Source organism: Elephas maximus, chromosome 12 (assembly GCF_024166365.1).
Source record: "Elephas maximus indicus isolate mEleMax1 chromosome 12, mEleMax1 primary haplotype, whole genome shotgun sequence".
Taxonomy (NCBI): Eukaryota; Metazoa; Chordata; class Mammalia; order Proboscidea; family Elephantidae; genus Elephas; species Elephas maximus.
This window is the reverse complement of record NC_064830.1, coordinates 7,454,462-7,474,334: the sequence shown is the minus strand read 5'-3', so window position 1 is coordinate 7,474,334 and position 19,873 is coordinate 7,454,462.

The window sequence follows — 19,873 nt, the reverse complement described above, 5'->3', positions numbered from 1 at the left end:
GAGGTTTAAGGAAAAAGGAAAAGTTCAAATTCAAACTTGGAGCCTGGGCCAGGATCATGCAGAGCTTTACAGAGGAGAGAGTGTTTAAAATTGACCTTTCAGATATTTTGTTGATTCTTATAAAACTTCCAGTGCTTGACTATTTTTGACCCACCAGAAAAAAAAAAAAGGAAAAGGAATTTCATGGATTTCAAACTATTTGTTAGGCAGGAAGGAAACAAGACGATGATGCTAACCAAAGAGGAAAGTCTCCCCATGAGAAGCAGAGGTTGTGTCTGAGTGACAGAGTCATCAATCCTAACTAGCACTGAGGGCAGAGACTGAAAAAGAGGGAGACAAAAGGCTGAAAGTGTTGTAAGGTCACTTTACTGGGACGAGGGTGAGTGCCAGAATCTGATTTAATATGGTGGGCAAAAGGGGGACACTTCAAGCTTCCTGGTAAAGGTATGGTAAGTTCAGAGCTGCGTTTTATGAAAACCAATCTGGCAGTTTAGTGAATTGGGCTGACGATGGATGGCTGCAGGGAGGTCATTTGGAATCTTGCTACAATAGCCTGGGTTTGAGGGACCAAATTAGATTCATAGCAATGCGAATAGGAAGGAGATACCGGATGAGAAATAGGAGCGATTAACATTGCTTGGCAATCAACAGGCTATATGATTTAATGAGGAAGAAGAGTAGGCATGACTTCCTTGTGTGGAGCCTGCACGGTTATGGAGATTGGGAGGAAGAAGGAGCTGTGTTGATAGACAGACGATGATTTTGGCTCTAAACATGTAGAGTTTAAATTGTTGTCACGGTATTTCAAGGTAGTTGGTCAAGAAAGACACCCGAGCTAAATATAGAATTTAGGGAATAGCGCCTTTATTCAAAGGTGCCCTGGTGGTACAGTTGAGCGCTCAGCTGTGAACCAAAAGGTTGGTGGTTTAAACCCACTGGCCGTTCCACTGCAGAAATACGTGGCAGCCCGCTTCTGTAAAGATTACTGCCTTGAAAACGCAGCTCTACTCTGTCCTATAGGATTGCTATAAGTCAAAATCGACTCAACAAAGTGTTTGAGCCTTTATTCAAGGGATATTTGTTGGGCACCTAAATGTGTTAGCCACTGTGCATTTTGCTAAGGATTTAACAGTGAACCGATGTCAAGATTACAGAATAGGAGCATAAATGTATAACGAGAGTCATGAAACAAAATGCCATCCCAGAGAGACAGACATAGAATGAGAGTACAGAAAGATGCCCAGAGACAAGTCTTTGGAGAATGCTGATTTTTACATGGCAGGAAGAAAAGAAGTGGCCATCTAAAGAAAAATGAAGATGAGCATGGAACCATGATAGTATTATGTCTCAAAAACCGAGGAAGAGATTCAAATAGGAAACGTTCTCAAAACTACATAGAAATGTTAAGGAACAGTGAATTGTTGCTGGTTCTGCTACCAACTAGTCGTATGACTTGGAAAGTCCCTTCACCTCTCCTGGACCTCATTTGTTTTCTTTATACGTAAAATTATATGTTGGTACTGGTGAGTTCTAAGCATCCTTTGCTTTAAATTCCTAGATTCCTGTGACCACTGAACACAAACGATCAGGTTAAATAGACATGGGATCATTTTCATCCGAATAAACCTGTGCAGCTGGTTCGCCCAATTTTTACCAGAAAGCATGTGTGGGGGTGAAAGCTAACTCACCACGAGCTGGAAAACAGATCATTTTTATATAGCATTTAGCCACACTGACTTTCTTTAATGCACCCATTAGTCTTTGAAATGGTCTGTGTTTTTGGAATTTGGTTGGGGTGGCTGACCTGAACAGGCTGCTCTTTCTTCAGCAGGACCTTGGCAATGGAAAGTGGACCCAGACTAGTATTGGAGTCAGCAATCTGATTCTACTTCTCCAGTCATCCCAGGATTTGTGCAGTGTCCTCAATCTCATCATCCTGCTTCCTGGCAGCTGTCTGTTCTAGCCCACAGATTCAGAAAGGGAAAATAGGACATGACGATAATTACTGTTTTTGTGAGGCTGACCTTAGGCATCACGGTATTATGAAGTTGTGTAAATAGGATGGAGTCCTTGGATGGGGCAAACAGTTAAATCATTCACGGTGGCATCACTAGGGTTGGTGTCACCTAACGAGGTAACTCATGGTGTGACCACCCCCCCCCCCAGGGTGGGAGGGCCTGGCTGACAAGCAATCCTCCCCCCTGCAGGACCGAGTGCCAAGGTCCCACCCCTCCTGGCCCCGCCCCCACGGCTCCCCACAGCTCCTCCCTTCTCCCATTGACCAAGGTGGAGACACTCCTCGCTGCCAATGGCAGGCATTTCAGCCGGATCCCCTGTACCCTAACTGCCAGGTGACAGAGGTGGGGCATGGTGTTGAGTTACCACACTGGGTGACATGTGTCACCAACCCTAGTGGGGCCATTGCCTTGGTGGTTGGTCCCTCTTGCGTTGGTGCCAGGCCACCTTCCACTACCGCTGCCACCACTGCCGTGGACCCTGGGGTCATTTGGTGTCACCCCCTCTGACAGTGTCAGGGGTGTGGCCTACACCCCCCGCCTGCACCCCACTAGTGATGCCATTGCCCACTCAGCTGCTAACCAAAGGTTGGAGATTCAAGTTCACCCAGAGGCGCATCGGAAGAAAAGCCTGGCAATCTACTTAAAAAAAATCAGCCACCGGAAACCCAATGGAGCACAGTTTGGCTATGACACACATGGGGCCTCCGTGAGTCAAAGTTGGCTCAACAGCAACTGATTACAAACAGGACGTGTGAAGATAACTGTCAGGCCATCTCTCTCAAGGGCCGACGGTGTAATAAAAATTATAAGGCTTGTACGAGAAGAGCAGGAGAGCAACGACGGAAGAACTGGGTGTGGGCAAGTATAGGCAGAACATAACTCAGGGATACGAGGTTGAAAGGTGGCTGGGGCCTAAACTGTGGCAATATTTAAATGCCATGTAAAGGAGTTTGTCCTTTATCTCGTAGATAACTGGAAATGATTGGAAGTTTTTGAATCATTGCCTTTTTTAAACTAAACAAAGTAATGCTTAACAAGTCTTATGTCCTGTTCATCTTTGAAAAGATGAATGATTCATAATCCTATGTCTCCTGCCAATCTTTTTTTTTCAGACCCAGACACTACTCTTTCCAAAAGTTACCAGGTCAGAGTCCACTTCCTGATTCTGTTTTTTCTATGAGTTTTCCAGGTCTCTCTTCCCAGTGGGGGTCTCCCCTAGCCTTGCTTAGATTTCAGAGTTTAGGAATCTTATAAGGGTGGATCAGCATTTTTGGTAAGTGAAACATACTTTCAAGGGTCTGCCTATACACCTGATCAGCTTTCATTGCATTGTTTCTATGGGAAAATGTATCCTAATCTGCAAGAAACTGGCTTCCAAAGAAACTTTTGGAAAGTCTGGAGTCCATGGATATTTTAAATTCTATTCTGCATTTTCCGCCTTTTGATCAGGATTCTTCTATGAAATCCTCGATCAAAACATTCAGTAGTGGATGGTACCCAGCTACTGCCACCAACTGCTCTGATGGGCATTACACTAGAGGGTCCTGGACAGAGCTGGAGAAAAATGTAAAACAAAATTCTAACTCACAAAAAAAGACCAGACTTACTGGTCTGACAGAGACTGGAGAAATCCCAAGAGTATGGCCCCTAGACACCCTTTTAACTCAGTACCGAAGTCACTCCTGAGGTTCACCCTTCAACCAAAGATTAGACAGGCCCATAAAACAAACAGTAATACAAGTAGCTCAGCCACCTATATGAGGCTAAATGGGCACACAGGGCCAGGGACAAGGACAGGAAGGCAGGAGGGGAAGGAAAGCCAGTAATGGAGAAGCCAAGGTCGAGAAGGGGAGAGTGTTGATGCATCATGGGGTTGACAACCAATGTTGCAAAACAATATGTGTATCAATTGTTTAATGAGATGCTAGTTTGCTATGTAAACCTTCATCTAAAACACAATAAAAAAAAAATTCAGTAATGGTAGCTGGGCACCATTCATTTCTTCTGATCTCATGGCACAGGAGGCAGTCATTTATGGAAGAAATTAGCTGCACATTCCATATCCTCCTCCCATTCCTGACTCTCCTTCTTCATCTATTGCTCCAGGCAAATGGAGATCAATTGTTGTGCCTTGGATGCCAGCTTGAAAGCTTTTAAGACCTCAGGCACTGAGCACTGGATTAGCTTTTAGCTGATTATGATCTTCAAAGGCGTTCCTACTCTGTGATTACTCTGGGTCTTGTGTTTCATGAGGGAATCAAAACTTGGGGGGAGAGGCTTGGAAAAAGGGTGAGCTGTGAGAGGATGGGTAGAAAAGAGAAAAAGAAGGTTGCACACCTATTTAAATGACCTCACCAAGCAGTGAAGCAGGACCAAGGCTGGTTACTGAGCCACAATACCCCTCCTCCATGCTCCCTAATTGTCAGCTGCCATTTTGTGAAATCTACTTTTTTTTGCATTTGAGGTTATATTTCTTTTTTTTTTGTGTGTGCTTTTTATATGGATTTAAGCTGTATAAAATGTGATAAACATAATAAGAGAAATTATTTTGCCCTGTAATTACCTCCCCTTCTTTGGCATTATCCTGATCTCAATGAAGTTCACAAAAGATTGAGTCAAATGCTATGCAAAAACGACTTTACTTTTTGTAATCCCATTAATCCAACAATTTGTCAGTTTGTCGTACTGTGGTAGCTTGCATGTGGCTTGCATGTGTCTATGATGTTGGGATTTATGCCGCCAGTATTTCAAATACCAGCAGGGTCACTCATGATGGACAGGTTTCAGCAGAGCTTCCAGACTCAAACTGACTAGGAAGAAACACCTAGTGACCCACTTCTGAAAATTATCCAATGGAAACTTTATGAATCACAACAGAACATTGTCTAACGTGCTTACTTTGGACACGTCATCAGGAGGGATCAATTGCTAGAGGAAGACACGTTTAGCGAAGTGGAAGGCCATGTCAAACTTTGGTGAGATGGATTGTCACAAAAGCTGAAATGATGGACTCAAACAGGCTGGCAATTGTGAGGATGACACAGAACTAGGTAACGTATCATTCTGTCGTATAAAAGGGTGCCATCAGCCAGAGTCAGCTCAACATCAGCTAACAATCATCCCATAATTTGGGGTTTTCTCTGAGGTATGTTTAAAAACATTTGACATCAAAGTTTAGGCTGTCCCAGTCTCTGTTTTGGGCAGAGAGACTGGGAAATGATCACTTAGAAGGAACAAGTCATGGAATTCAATCCATTCCAACTATGACATCATAATATTGCTGATGGAAGTACGACATGCTGGGAGACAGGCTGTATTGCAAAGAAAGTAAGCCAAATGAGAACGGACTTTTGGATGATCTTCACTATTGAGGATTTATGGGTAACAAATGGCCTGGCTCTATGACGGATTCTTAAATGAAGAGAAAGTGGTTTAATCGAATCACTCTTTATTCTGATTCTTCTGCTACCTCAGTGACAAATATCCAGAATGTTCTATAGCTGAGTGAGAATGCCTTACAAGTCCAAACCCTTCCATTCTCTGCTTCATTTTTCACAGTCATATTTGCTTTCATTAAATGTACCACATTTCTAAAGTATCTTAAAAAATGATAAAAATGCTGACAGCAGAGTTTTAGACACGGTAAGCCTCTTATCCATTATTTTTCCACTTCTAGCCAGTTTGAAGTGGTTTTGTGAGGTATTTTTTATTTGTGGTTGTCCAGAGTAATTTTGATATAGACATAAGAGTTATTAATAGTGCTGGAAAATTGTATTTCATAATTTTAGCACCTCATAGATGCTGTTTCATCGAACAGTAAAAGAAGAATATATCAAGGTCTAAACTCTGTCAACGTAATTTTTGCTTCAGAGACATGTCATGTACTATATACCAATTTTTTCTTAAAGACTGAAAATTTGGTATTTGTTCATTAAACATTTATTGGAAAAACTATCAATCTTTCCCTGTGCTATATATAAAGGTTGTCACTTCTATGGCATATTCTGTCACCCAGAGAAATGTAATGGTCCTCTCCTATGTGATCTCATAATACTTTGTAAATAACTCTGTAACAGTTCTGTACACTTGATAGTAATATTAATTGAGAATTAGGATACCAACTTGAACCTAAACATTGTATGCCCTAGGATTCAGACATATCTGGAGAATGGTGAAATGGACATGCTAGAGTCTATTATATGACAGACCAAAGAAATTTCTAGGAAATAATTTAATCTATTAACAAAAAGCCTCTGAAGAACATAAATGGGGTAAAAAATGCAATAGGCTTACATCAATGAGGAAAGGGAGAGGAATCTGAGTATAGAACAATAGAAAATCCCAATCATCTAATACTGGAATCCTGGTACAAAGTGGCTGTAATAAAAGTAGGTAGGAAAAATATTAAGAAGGGGCTCTGAATAGGCATACAGGACAATGGAATAGAATTGAGAGTCCAGAAATAACTCCATACGTTTATGGTCAACTGATTTTCTACGAGGTACTAAGTCCATTCAATGCAGAAGGAAAATTCTCTTCAATAAATGGTGCTGGAAAACTGAATTTCCACATGAGGAAGTATAAATCAGAATCCATTCCTCATTATATACAAAAACCAATTCAAAATGGACAGAGGACCTAAATGTGAAAACTAAAATCAAAAAATGCTTAGAAGAAAATGTAGGGACAAGGCTGTGGGTTCTAGCGCTTAATGATGTTGTTTCTGTTTTAGGTGGCGTAGAGTCAGTTCCGACTCTTAGAGACCCTGTGTACCACAGAACGAAACACTGCCGTGTCCTGCACCATGCTCACAATGATTGCTATGCTTGAGCCCATTGTTGCAGCCACTGTGTCAATCCATCTCACTGAGGGTCTTCCTCTTTTCCACTGACCTACTTTACCAAGCGTAATGTTCTTCTCCAAGGACTGATCCCTCCTGAAAATGTGTCCAAAGTATGTTAAGATGCAGTCTCACCACCTTTGCTTCTAAAGAACATTCTGGTTGTACTTCTTCCAAGACAGATTTGTTTGTTCTTTTGGCAGTCCACGGTATATTCCATATTCTTCACCAGCACCACAATTCAAAGGTGTCAGTTCCTCCTCAGTCTTCCTTATTCATCATCCAGCTTTCACATGCATATGATACAACTGAAAATACCATGGCTTGGGTCAGGTGCATTTTAGTCTTCAAGGTGAGATCCTTGCTTTTCAACACTTTAAAGAGGTTATTTGCCACAAATTTGCCCAATGCGACGCGTCTTTTGATTTCTTGACTGGTCCTTCCATGGGTGTTGATTGTGGATCCAAGTAAAATGAAATCCTCGACAGCATCAGTCTTTTCTCCATTTATCATGATGTTGCTTACTGGTCCAGTTGTGAGGATTTTTGTTTTCTTTATGTTGAGGGAAACACCGGTGGTGTAGTGGTTAAGGTCAGCAGTTTGACTCCACCAGGCGCTCCTTGGAAACTCTCTGGGGCAGTTCTACTCTGTCCTCTGGGGTCGCAATGAGTCAGAATCGACTCAACGGCAAAGGGTTTGGTTTTTTTTTCTTTTAGTTGTGTTGAGGTGTAATCCATACTGAAGGCTATGGTCTTTGATCTTTACCAGTAAGTGCTTCAAGTCTTCTTCACTTTCAGGAAGCAAGGTTGTGTCATCTGCGTTATGCCTTCCTCCAATCCTGATGCTGTATTCTTCTTCATATAGTCCAGCTTCTCGAATTATTTGCTCAGCATACAGATTGAATAGGTATGGTGAAAGGTTACAACCCTGATGCACACCTTTCCCGACTTTAAACCGTGCAGTATCCCCTTGTTCTGTCCAAATAACAGCCTCTTCATCTATGTACAGATTCCTCAGGAGCACAATTAAGTGTTCTGGAATTCCCATTCTTCGAAATGCTATCCATAATTTGTTACGATCCACACAGTAGGATGTTTTTGCATAGTCAATAAAACACAGGTAAACACAATATGATATATACATTCAACGGAATATTACGTAGCCATAAAGAAACATAAAGTTCTGATGCATGCCACAACATGTGTAAACCTGGAAAACATTATGGTGAGCAAAATAAGTCCGTCACAAAAGAACATATACTGTATGATCTTACTTATTTGAAAAAAGCAAATACATAGAAACCACAGATTATTAATGGTTACCTGGAGTGGGAGGGAGGGGAAAAGAGAGAACTTTTGTTTGGGGGAAGTGAGTTTATGTTAATGGTGGTGGAATGTTTTAGAAAAGAATGGCAATAATGGCAGCACAACATGAAAAATGTAATTAATGTCATTGAATGGTAAATGTGGAATTGTGGTTTGGGCAAATGTTTTCGTGTGTATATTTTCACCAAAAAAAAGTGGCTCTGACTCATATAAAATGGAAACCAATTGATAAATTGAAATTTTGTGAAAAAAAACAAAATTCTGATAACCGATAAAGATTAATTTCACTAATATAAAAAGATGTGTTTAAAGTGACAAGAAAATTAAAATTGATTAAAAAACAAATAAGAAAAAGGCGTAAAGCATAAAAATATGTTATTCACAGAAGAAGAATAAATATAACAAATAACCAAATAAAACTACATAAACCAATGGTCATCTCACTTAAAATTTAGGATAATTAAAATTAAAATAGTAGCCAACAGGTTGAGAAATGTTAAAAACTGTTTTTTGTTTTTTGTTTTTTTTTGCTAAAGGAAGGGGATGGGGAGTTAGCACATATTCCTGGTGAAAACATAAATTATTGCTATCCTTTGAAAGCAGCCTAATAAGACATACTAAAATTATAATAGAAATACCCTCATTCCAGTATGTTGACCCCTGGGAATGTAGCCCATAGAATAAAAGCATCAGTACCTGAGAAGACAGGTGGCAGGGGTCGGCTGCAGCATTATGAAAATATAATGTGACCCTGCCACTGACTTTATCATGGTCCTTTGAGCCATACCTCTTGAACTGGAGGGATTTTCATAGTAATGTGGTCACAGAGGAGTCCTGGGGGTGCAGTGGTTACAGCACTTGGCTTTAATCAAAAGATCAGCAGTTTGACTCCATCCGCCACTCTTGGAAACTCTATGGGGCACTTCCACTCTGTCCTATAGGGTCGCTATGAGTCGGAATTGACTCAATGGCAATGAGGTTTTTTTTTTTGGATGTGGCAGAAGGAGCTCTGGTGGTGCAGTGGTTAAAGCGCTTGGCTCCTAACCAAAAGGTCAGCGATTCAAACCCACCCAGCAGCTCTGCAGGAGAAAGATGTGGTAGTCTGCTTCCATAAAGATTATAGTCTTGGAAACCCCATGGGGCAGTTCTACTCTGTCCTAAAGGCTCGCTATGAGTCAGAATCGAATAAAAGGTGATGGGTTTGGTTATGGCGGAAAGACTCCAAGGTGCCTGCAATTATCCCTGCCTCCTGGTATCCATGCCCTTAGGTAATCTTCTCCCCTTGATTGTGGGCAGGACCTGTGGACTTACTTCTAACCAATAAAAGATGGCAAAATTGGTGAGATGTCATTTGTATGACTAGTTTATATAAATATTCTAACTTCTGTCTTGCTTGCAGACTCCCCCCGTGTTGGCTTTGTTGAAGCCAGTTGTCATATTGCGGAGGCCCATCTAGCAAGGGAATGTGGGCAGCCTCTGGTCAACAGCCAGCCAGAAACTGAGGCCCTCAGTACAACAACCCAAAAGAAACAGAATCCTGACAACAACCATGTAAGTGAGCTTGGAAGCAAATCCTTCCCAGTCAAGCCTTCAGATAAGACCTCAGCCCTGGCTGACATCTTGATTGCAGGCTCATGAGAGACTCTGAAGCAGAGGACCCAGCCAAGGCAGGCCTGAATTCCTGACCCACAGAAACTGTGAGATAATAAATGCGAATTGTTTTAAGCCAGTAAATTTACGGTAATTTGTTACACCCATCCCAGTAAAACCCAGTGCCGTCGAGTCGATTCGGACTCATACTTTGTTACACAGCCATAGCTAACTAACACAACTGCTGAATGATAAGGCAAGATTCAAAGATGTATGTATAATCCCATTTTTCTTAAAACAATGTCGAAAATATTGAAATATTTGCATTCATATCTGTGTATGTGTATGGAGATAATTGTGTTAGTGTGAAGAAAGAACACTCAAGCTGGTTGTTAATGAAGGTTGCCCGGACAGGGAAGGGACGGGATGTGAGGGGGTGTGGTGAGTGCATAGTAAGGAGGGCAGGAGAGGGGGAAGGAAAAGACAATTAAAAAAATAAAATAAAAGATTACACTAAGAAAAAACCTCAGCTTGTAGGCTATCTTCCCACTTATGAAAAAAGTTCTATGTGGGTCTACATATGTGCGTATAGAAAGGAAAAGTGTACCAAGAGGTAAGAATTCCCCTGCTCTATTGTTCAAAGAAACAACACAAGCTGCAGAGAAGCATATCTAGGATGATTTCATTTGGGGTAAAAATCAACCCACACACCGTACGTATGGGTTTATAAGTGGTATGTATTGTATGGAGCCCTGGTGGTATAGTGATTAAGAATTCATCTGCTAACCAAAAGGTTGGCAGTTCAAATCCACTAGCTGCTCCTTGGAAACTCTACAGGGCAGTTCTAGTCTGTCCTATAGGGTTGCTATGAGTAGGAAAATCACCTTGACAGCAACGGATTTGGTTTTTGTATGTGTTGTTGGAAATATTCATGTCAACCTACTAACATCAGGGAGGATAAGCATGGAGAATGATGCAGGGAGGTGAACATCCATTTGAAATATGCATTGTTGTTTTGCTAAACTTATTATTTCAAGATACAAATTTTAAAAAGTCAGATAAAACGTGCTGAAATAAAATTTTAAAACAAAGTCATCATTTTACTAGAATTTCTTTACAACATACACGAATACTGTGAATCAATAGCAGCTCTGGTGCCAGTGGTCTTGGCAGAGTTGGCAGAGAAAGCTGGCAATTTCAGCAGAGAAAGTCCTCGAAGCAAACAACAGCACCCTCCGTGCTGGAGCAGTAGGTGGAGCTGGAGATGAGGAAACGTCAGCATGGAGGCAGCAGGTGAGCATCTGCAGTGGCAGCTTCAAATACCGTCACAAACCTCCAGAGACCATGATATACCAGACCTGGAGGGGAAGAAAACGGCTGAGGCCAATACAGCTAAAAGGACAGGTTTGTAGAGCCTGCATGTAGCACCTCCTATACATTTCCAGAGAGAAGCAACAAAGAACAAGTTGTTGTTGTTGCTGGGTGCCACCGAATCTATTTCAACTAATAGTGACCCCATGCAACAGAGTAGAACTGCCCTATGGGGTTTTCTAGTCTGTAATGTTATGGGAGCAGATTATCAGGTATTTCTCCTGTGGCGCCAACTTTCTGGTTAACAGCTAGCTGAGCACTTAACTGTTGCGCCATCAGGGGTCCTTAAAGAACAAGTGGGAAGATATATAAAGCACTGCAAGTAAAAACCTTGTAGATATCAAAGGTTGTAGAGAATTTTTTCAAACGTACCTGTATAAGAAGGTGGTAAAGCAGCCTCCAACATGATCTGATTTGAACAACCTGAGAAGAAGGCCCCCTTCCCCGTTAACCACCAATTTATCTCAAAATCCAACATGGCAGATTTACTTCCGGACCACTTACAAATGTTTATTAGGTTTTATTGTAACTTCCTTTATAAAATTCTCCCTGGCTTCAGACATAAAGAATGTTTGAGGGATGATATGACAGATGAAGGTCACCCTCCCTGATTCTGCTGTCCTTGATGTGAACAGATGGAGGTGTACCTTTCTACACCTTTAGCTAATTTATACAAATGTATAAATGCACACATTCTCACCTATTACCATTTTTAACCAGGTAATCTTAATATTTGGTAAATTAGCAGGCCAAGAAAACAAATCCTCAACGAAATGGAATGACACCGTAGCCACAGCATCGACTCGGTCAGACCGACAATCACAAAGACGGCACAGGACTGGGTAACGTTTTGTTCTGTTGTCCATAAGGTCACTGTGAGCTGGAGCCAACTTGATGGCAAATAACAACAACATCAACCTTAATATAGCCAATCTGGTGCATTTGAATTCAGACATATTTGGGAAAACGTCAAATAACCAAAGAACTTAGAAGAGAGTGTTAAGACAAATAGTTACCCCAGTTTTTAACTCTACTGTGCATATGATTCTGTTTCAATCAAAATCATAGCTAAAAGGAATATCAATATTCCTTAATCCTTACAACTTCCCAATACTGGTCATTTACAGTGACTTTTATATGAAAAAGATTAAGAGCTTAGAGTTGAAAGGGTCCAGGATCATTTTAGTCTATCCCCGTTTTTGTTGGGCACAGGTGACTGGCATTTAGCAATCTTTGTGCCTTCCTACGTTGCAGAGAGGCTGAAAAGTTAGACAGGACATTTCCCAGACCACCTGGCAGGTAAGGTTCTGAATGCAAGTTAAATCCTACCAGTTAAATGCATCTTGTGTTGCCATCTGGAAGGAGGAAGTAAAATGAAGGCCATCTTCCTGCTGCTTTTGCCTGTTTTCTGGGTCTATTGGGAAAATAAAAACTATTCTAGGCATTTAAATCAGAGAATTTAATACAGGGAATTGACTACATAGGTGCTGAAAGTGCTGAATTGCAAAAAAAAAAAAAAAAAAAGAAGGTGAAGATGGGGGAGCAAGAATGCGGGAGGGGCAATACCAGAAATCGGAAGCTATTAACGGCCCTGAGCTGGAGCCCATGAGCCTGTTCCTGCTGCTGCGCTGTGGGAGATGCTTTCACAAGTTCTGAGTCTACTGAAAGGGTAGCAACTCTGTCTGGTCTGCTCGGCCCAGGGTCATCACGACACCCTGATGCTATAGCAAGGACAGGCCCATCTGCCTCCTGCCTCCTGATCTCCTACCAGCTCCTCCAGTTGGCAGACACTAACAGATATTTGACGAAGGAACCTGAAAATGTAATTTTCAGATTCTCATCTACAAACAATACATGGCAGAACCCAGATGAGTGGGAGAGGCAGCTTGAAGAAAACAGACCGATGGCTGTCCCATGAGGTCACAGAGGTGTGCGAGTTGCCTGCAGATGCCAGTGTTCTGTCTCCAGCTTTGAGGGTGGCCAGAGGCACATTCAGTGACAGTGTTAGTTTCTTGATCCTGGTTCCAGATTACAGTTATGTTACAGTTATGGTGGTATGACCTTAAACTCCATAACTTCAGTGAAAACCAAACCAAACCTGTTGCTGTCAAGTGATTCTAATCATAGCAACACAACAGGACCGAGTAGGACTGTCCCATAAGGTTTCCAAGGAGAGGCTGGTGAATTCGAACTGCTGACCTTTTGGTTAGCAGTCAAGCTCTTTTAACCACTGTGCCACCAGGGATCTGAATTTCCCACCATCCTGATTGTAGCAGACAAAACAGCTCTCCTGGTGAATCAGTTCTGGGGTGTCATGGGAGCCATTCCTTGAACCCCAGCCTAGACCCCACCCCTCCAGCTCTTCCAGTGGCTTTGCTGAAACTGAATCTCACGTAGGAAATCCCTTTCCAGTGAAGCATCAAGAGTTGTTTCTGTTTCTTAAACTGAACTTGTACTGAGAAAAGGATATTATCCTAATTCTGGGCCCCAGAGAAGTTAGGTAAATGGACCAAGTTTACCAAGTCAGTTACCAGTAAAACTGCTAAGACTAGAACTTAGATCTGGATGAGCAAATATGAGAGACAAAAAAGTTAAGTCAGTTGGTCACGATCACCAGACTAAAAAGTGGATGGAACCACTAGAGCTAGAACTTCCAGTGCCACAGCCATTCACTTCACCAAGGGTTCCTTGTAATGTTCCTTGGAAGAGCGGCTGAAGGTAAAGCCATAGCAGTGAGAAGTACAGTGTGTTCAGGAACAGTGAGGGCATCAAATTGACCAGAGACACACCTATGCAGCATTCCCTAAGCCGTTTCTCTGAAGTTCTGTTTGTTTCAACAGTATGTTCGAACCTCAGTAGCTCTATAATTCAACCAGTCTTTGAAAGACATAAACTACCAATTTATTTATGCCAATAGGGCTTAGAGAGACAGAACAGGTCACCCAGTCCATTCCTCTCACTAAGCAAGATTATTCACACTAATATATACCCTGTCAAAACAGGCCATCAGCAAGGTGCATTTAATGTTCTACATCCACTTGGGAGAGTAAAAATAATGACAGTTGTCAGCACTTCCTTCCTTCCTGAGCCCAAGATGCTGTAGCCAATGTCAATCCCAATGACAGCAGGAGACTCTGACACTGGTGTTGGCAGAGTCCATTATCCTGGGCTGTATTTCTCCTTCTCCCTCCCTCCATGAGCTACAGGAAATAAATCTCTGTGGCATAGTTTCCTCCTTAGAAAGTGAAAATCCTATAACTCATGTTTCATGAGGGGAGAAATGAATTGTTCACATGAGTCACAACAAAAGAAGATGAAAGAGTTATGTAAAGAGCAAAATCATATTTTTTAGAATCTTATTCACAACTAAGTTTCTCCTCTCCATTTCCCCTCTTCTCCTACAACCTCTGTCAACAGTTCCTACAAACCACTGGCTTTATTCAACAGAATTCTGGTGTTTGGGCCAGGAAAGATGTTTTAAAGACAGATAATGTGACCTTGGGAATTCTTATCCTACCTGCAGCACTGATTTTCTGTGTGACCTTGGGTGAGTCTCTGTGAAAAGCTTAGAGAAGAGGCACTGTAAGGTAGTTTCTAATGTTAATGTTCTGTGGTGAGTATCTTGTTTTTTTATCTTCTATTATCATCCTCTTCCACTGTTCCACCTTATATCACCTGGTCCTAAAACAGCATATCACTTAAAACTGTAACGACAGATGCCACATAGACAAAAATATTTTTCTTAGTTCAGTAGGATAATTTTATTTTGTTTTTGAAATATTATCCAAAGTTTTCCACCCTGGTTTGTTCTCCTCTCCCCATTTTGACTCTTCCTACCATTTAGTCTGCTAGGTCATTCTGTACTCAATGGCTTAGAGAAAAGATGTGTCTGCTGAACCCCAGTTGCTGTCAAGTCTGACTATGGTGATCCCATGTGTGTCATAGTGGAACTGTGCTCCATAGTGTTTTCAATGGCTGGTTTTCCAGAAGTAGATCACCAGGCTTTTCTTCCAAGGCACCTCTGGGTGGGCTCCAACCTTGAACCTTTTAGTTAGCAGCTGATCATGCCAACCGTTTGCACCAGGGCTTACAACTGGTTCTGCCCAGTTCAATCATGGCTGATGAAGTAAAACTGGAACATACTCGAATTTTTGAAATTTTTGTGAAGTGCAATGATGACTGGAACGGGAAAAATTACGGGTCAAAGCCCTGCTAGCAACTTAATCTTCCTCTTAGAAAACAAGAGCAGTGTAGGAGCTGCATAGCAACCAAATCTCTTGCTGGTTGGACTTTGAGCAGAGTCAGAAACCACCATGCCCCACTCAAATATGGCAGCTGCCCATGCTGCTTTCAATGTGTGTTGCTCTCCACAGGCCTGTCAATAACCCAATATCCCACATCAGGCTCCCTGAAAGGGCTCAGAACACCTCTTCTGAGTCTCCTATTCCAGGGCATCAGCATGTAATTTTTCCCATTCTGGTCATCAGTCCAATTCACCCAAATTTCAGTAATTTGAGTCTGCTCCAGTGTTGCTTCATTGTCCATGACTGAACCAGTTAGAACCAGTTCAAAGTCCTGGTTTGCACCACCCAGGGACTCTATGTCTGCTGAAAGAGACAGAAAAAAACAAACAAATTTCTTTCTGGGTTTTGGATATCAGAACCCCGGTATTTAGCAGAACAGGATGGATTCATGGCATAGGTAAAGATTTGGCAGAATACTTGAGGGGTTACGCTTTCTACTCTTCCACCACTTCCCCACCTTGAGATTGTTCAGGGGACAACAGGAATCACAAGGGTGGTAATGTGAGGGTAGGCATTCCCAGAAATTCACGTACTCCAATTCTGTGTGAGACTGCAGGAGCTACAAAACGATTTCCATGCACCAGAGAGTCACAGATGCAGCAGAGAGCTACAGGGACCCGGCGTGGCTCTTCAGATGGATGAGAATGGCTCCACCATGCCCCAGGCAAACAGATAGCCAAGCACCAGACAAGGACGATGGGCCCCTCAGTGGTCAGACCATATGACAAACCAGATGGGACCTCTTGTGGTTACCTTGATGTTATGTAAGCCCCCTAGAATGCAACACCAGGAAAAGGAAAGGAGACCATAATTTGCTGAAATATAAGTTTCTGTCATCCTCAGTGGAAGGAGGACTAAAAAGGTAAATCAAGTTGGATTTCAGAAAAATAGATGTGTTTGTTATATGCCTGAGTTTGTCCACTGAAATTTATATTTATGACCAGATATTTCTAAGCCTAGGCTTTTCAGTGAGATGTATATTTTAATGAAATGTTAAATAGATACTACTTTCTAAAAATTGAGCTGCTTCATGATTTAAAAAAAAAAATTAAGAAACTTCTGGATAAATAAAGTTAAACAGAAAGACGTCTTTACCGTAGAGCTTCTCACAGTTTATAATATGGTGATACGCAATGTAGTTCTCTAAAACGGGGAGATGGTGTGAGACATTTTTCCTTTTTAAGACTCACCTATTAATACGTCTTCCATGAGGCATAGTCTAAGAAAGGCTGGCCTATCAAGAGTTCCTCATTTTATAAAAACGGACATACAGACACAAGAATACACCTTCCCAAGGTTACCTTTTAAGGTTACACAATAGCAGAGGTAAGACTAAAATTTTCTACTTTTTCATTCCGTGCTATGTAAACTAAAATTTGACAGGACAGAAAAAAAAAAAAAAAAAAAAAAACCTACTTTAAGACATTAGCTCTCAAAACAATAAAATATTCCATTAAAAAATAAATAAATCTCTAGCCCCACAGTACGAACTGCTTCTCCCACATCTTCATGGCTGATACAGCCTCAAGAGTTGACAAACAGTTGGATCAGAGTCACAAAATAATCCAAACTGCTGTTTCCTTTAGCACCTTTCTTACCTGAATTATCTCAAAGCACTTTCTATGCCATGAATTAATTAGACTGTGATTTTACAAGGACAGTTGGTTGGCTCATCTACTCGGGGATAAGTAGCTTAACGCCAGCATAAAGTTTTAAATTTTAAATTTAGGTCTGTTGGCTGAGTATTTGATAGGTGTCTTGGGTCCATTCCCCAAGAAACAGAGGCAGAGATTTGAATGAGGGGGTTACCAGGCACATGCCCTTAGCAGTATCACTTGAAGGGAACGAGGGATGTAGGAAAAAGTTGGACTGAGATGCAGTTCCATCAGGGGTCTCAGCCAATCCAGGGAGGAGGCAGTATACTCAGACACTGGGATGGTCCTTCAGAGATATCCTGAGTTGACGAAAGGGGGCGAGGTCAGTATACCCCTGCTTGACCAGTCATTGGCAGCAGGTTGCCCTGGGGAAGAGTCGTATCTGTCTCCTTTGGCGAGGCAACTTTGTTTCTCCCGAGGAAACTCCTGGAGCGTGCAATCATCAGTCAACATTCCTGACACCTGGGGAATAAATTTCTTGGCCTGACAAGGGATCTGGTTGGCATGTCACAGTACATCCACTACAGTAAACATGTATGTACGTATGTATGTATGTATGTATAAATTACCGCTACCTCCCACCACCACCCGTGGTTTGCCCTGCTACTTTTATTGACTACGTCCCTGGAGCCCTGGTGGCACAGTGTTAAGAGCTCAGCTGCTAACCAAAAGGTCAGTGGTTCGAACCCACCAGCCGCTCCATTGGAGAAAGATGTGGCAGTCTGCTTCTGTAAAGATTACAGCCTTGGAAACATATGGGGCAGTTCTACTCTGCCCTATAGGGTTGCTATGAGTTACAATCAACTTGACAGCAGTGGGTTTGGGTTTTTTTTGAATGTTCTGCTTCCATTCTTGCACTCCTGTAGTCCATTCTCCATCTTTTCAAGACATAAGTAGTGTTACTCAATGGTTTGAAACTTTTTCAGTGGCTTCCCATTACACTTAGAATAAACCCACACTCCTTAACCTGGACCTCCACGTCCTGTGCTGTCTGTTGTCCTGTGAGAACTGGCCTCTTCTAGTGTCCAAGCCTCATTTTGCCCCCTCTCCCCACGGCTCGTTGACCGCACACATCTGTCTGTTTCTTCAAAGTGCCAATCTCTCTCCCACTTGCCTTTGAGTGTGCTGTTTCTTTTTCCAGGATTTTCTTCCTTGTACTGTCCTCATCCTTTATCTTCAGGTTTCAGAAAGGCTATTCAGACCACTTTATCTGGACACTTTCTCTAGACCTTTATTCTTCTCACAGGGCCAGCTTTTTTCTTTCCTAGCAGTCATCTCAAATTATTAATTGCGAGAACAGTGCAATAAAGTGGTTAAAAGACAGGCTAATTAGCAAGGGTGGTTCCGTGGTAGGATTTTTGCCTTCCACACAGGAGACCTGGGTTTGATTCCCAGCCAGTGCACCTCACGCGGAGGCACCATATGTCTGTGAGTGGAGGCTTGTGTGTCGCTATGAGGATGTACAGATCTGTGAAGCACCAAGAGTAAGACAGACTAAGAAGAAAGGTTTGGCAACCTACTTCTGAAAGTCAGCCAGTAAAAATGCTGTGGATCACAATGGCCTGCTCTGTAATTGATCATGGAAATGGTGCAATCATGGGGATGGTGCAGGACCAGGCAGAGTTTTGTTCCACTGGGTATGGGGTCACCTTGAGTCAGAAACCAACTGGACAAGAGCTAAAAACAATAACCTGACTCCCAAACCTGGCTCTGCCATTTATTTGTTCTATAACTTAACACAGTTTCCTTATCTGTAAAATGAAGATTAAGTGAAGACTAGAACTATGCCTGCTCCATAGTGTTATATAAGTGCTTGTGAAGTAAAAAAATAAGATAGAAATGTTCATTTGTATTTAATATTCTTCACTTCCACTTATATGTGATTAATAGTTTGTGGGTAGAATTATAGATTGTAAATCATCTTTCCTAATGAGTTTATTTTCGCCATTGTTTTCTAGCTTCCATTGCTGCTGTTGAGAATTCTGATTCTATTCTTGTTCCTCATCCTTTCTATCTAAAACCTAGGTAGAATATTACAAGTATTAGTAACTTAAGTTCTACCAGTATTTAAGTCTCTTCTATGTAATTAAATGGAGCGATTGTGGTGTAGTGGTTAAGAGCTTAGCTGCTAAACAAAAGTTGGCAGTTTGAATCTACCAGGTGCTCCTTGGAAACCCTATGGGGCAGTTCGACTCTGTCCTGTAGGGTCACTGTGTGTCAGAATTGACTCAATGCAATGGATTTGGTTTTGGTTTGGATAATCAAACACTACTGTACATTATTTATTCTAAGAACAACTCTTATAAACCATATTTCTCACTTTACAGATGAGGTTGATTGCCCCAAGATCCCTCAGATGCAGAGAACTAGACTCAAAAGCCAACTTTTGCTTCCCTAATTCCAAAGCCCACTCTCTTCCCATAGCTTTTTATAGGGTTTTGCTGGCTATGGCAGTAACGGCCAGAAGGAGCTCAGCACTATTGAGTGATGATGGCAGGAAGTGGTTCATGTTGATAGAGGTCCTGGAAAGGGGTGCCACAGTGACAGGGAAGGCTCATGTCCAAAGGGGGTGTCAGTAGTAGGCCATGCTCAATAAATTGTTAATTAGTAAGATGGGCTCATAAATATAGGTTACTGGGTTTTGGGTTACAGTGGCTAAAGTAAAAATACAGTAGAAGGGTTAGAAGATAAAGTTGAGGAAATCTCTAGCAGGTGGACCATAAAAAACAAAGAGATGGGTAATAGAAGAGAAAGGAAAATAAAAAGAATA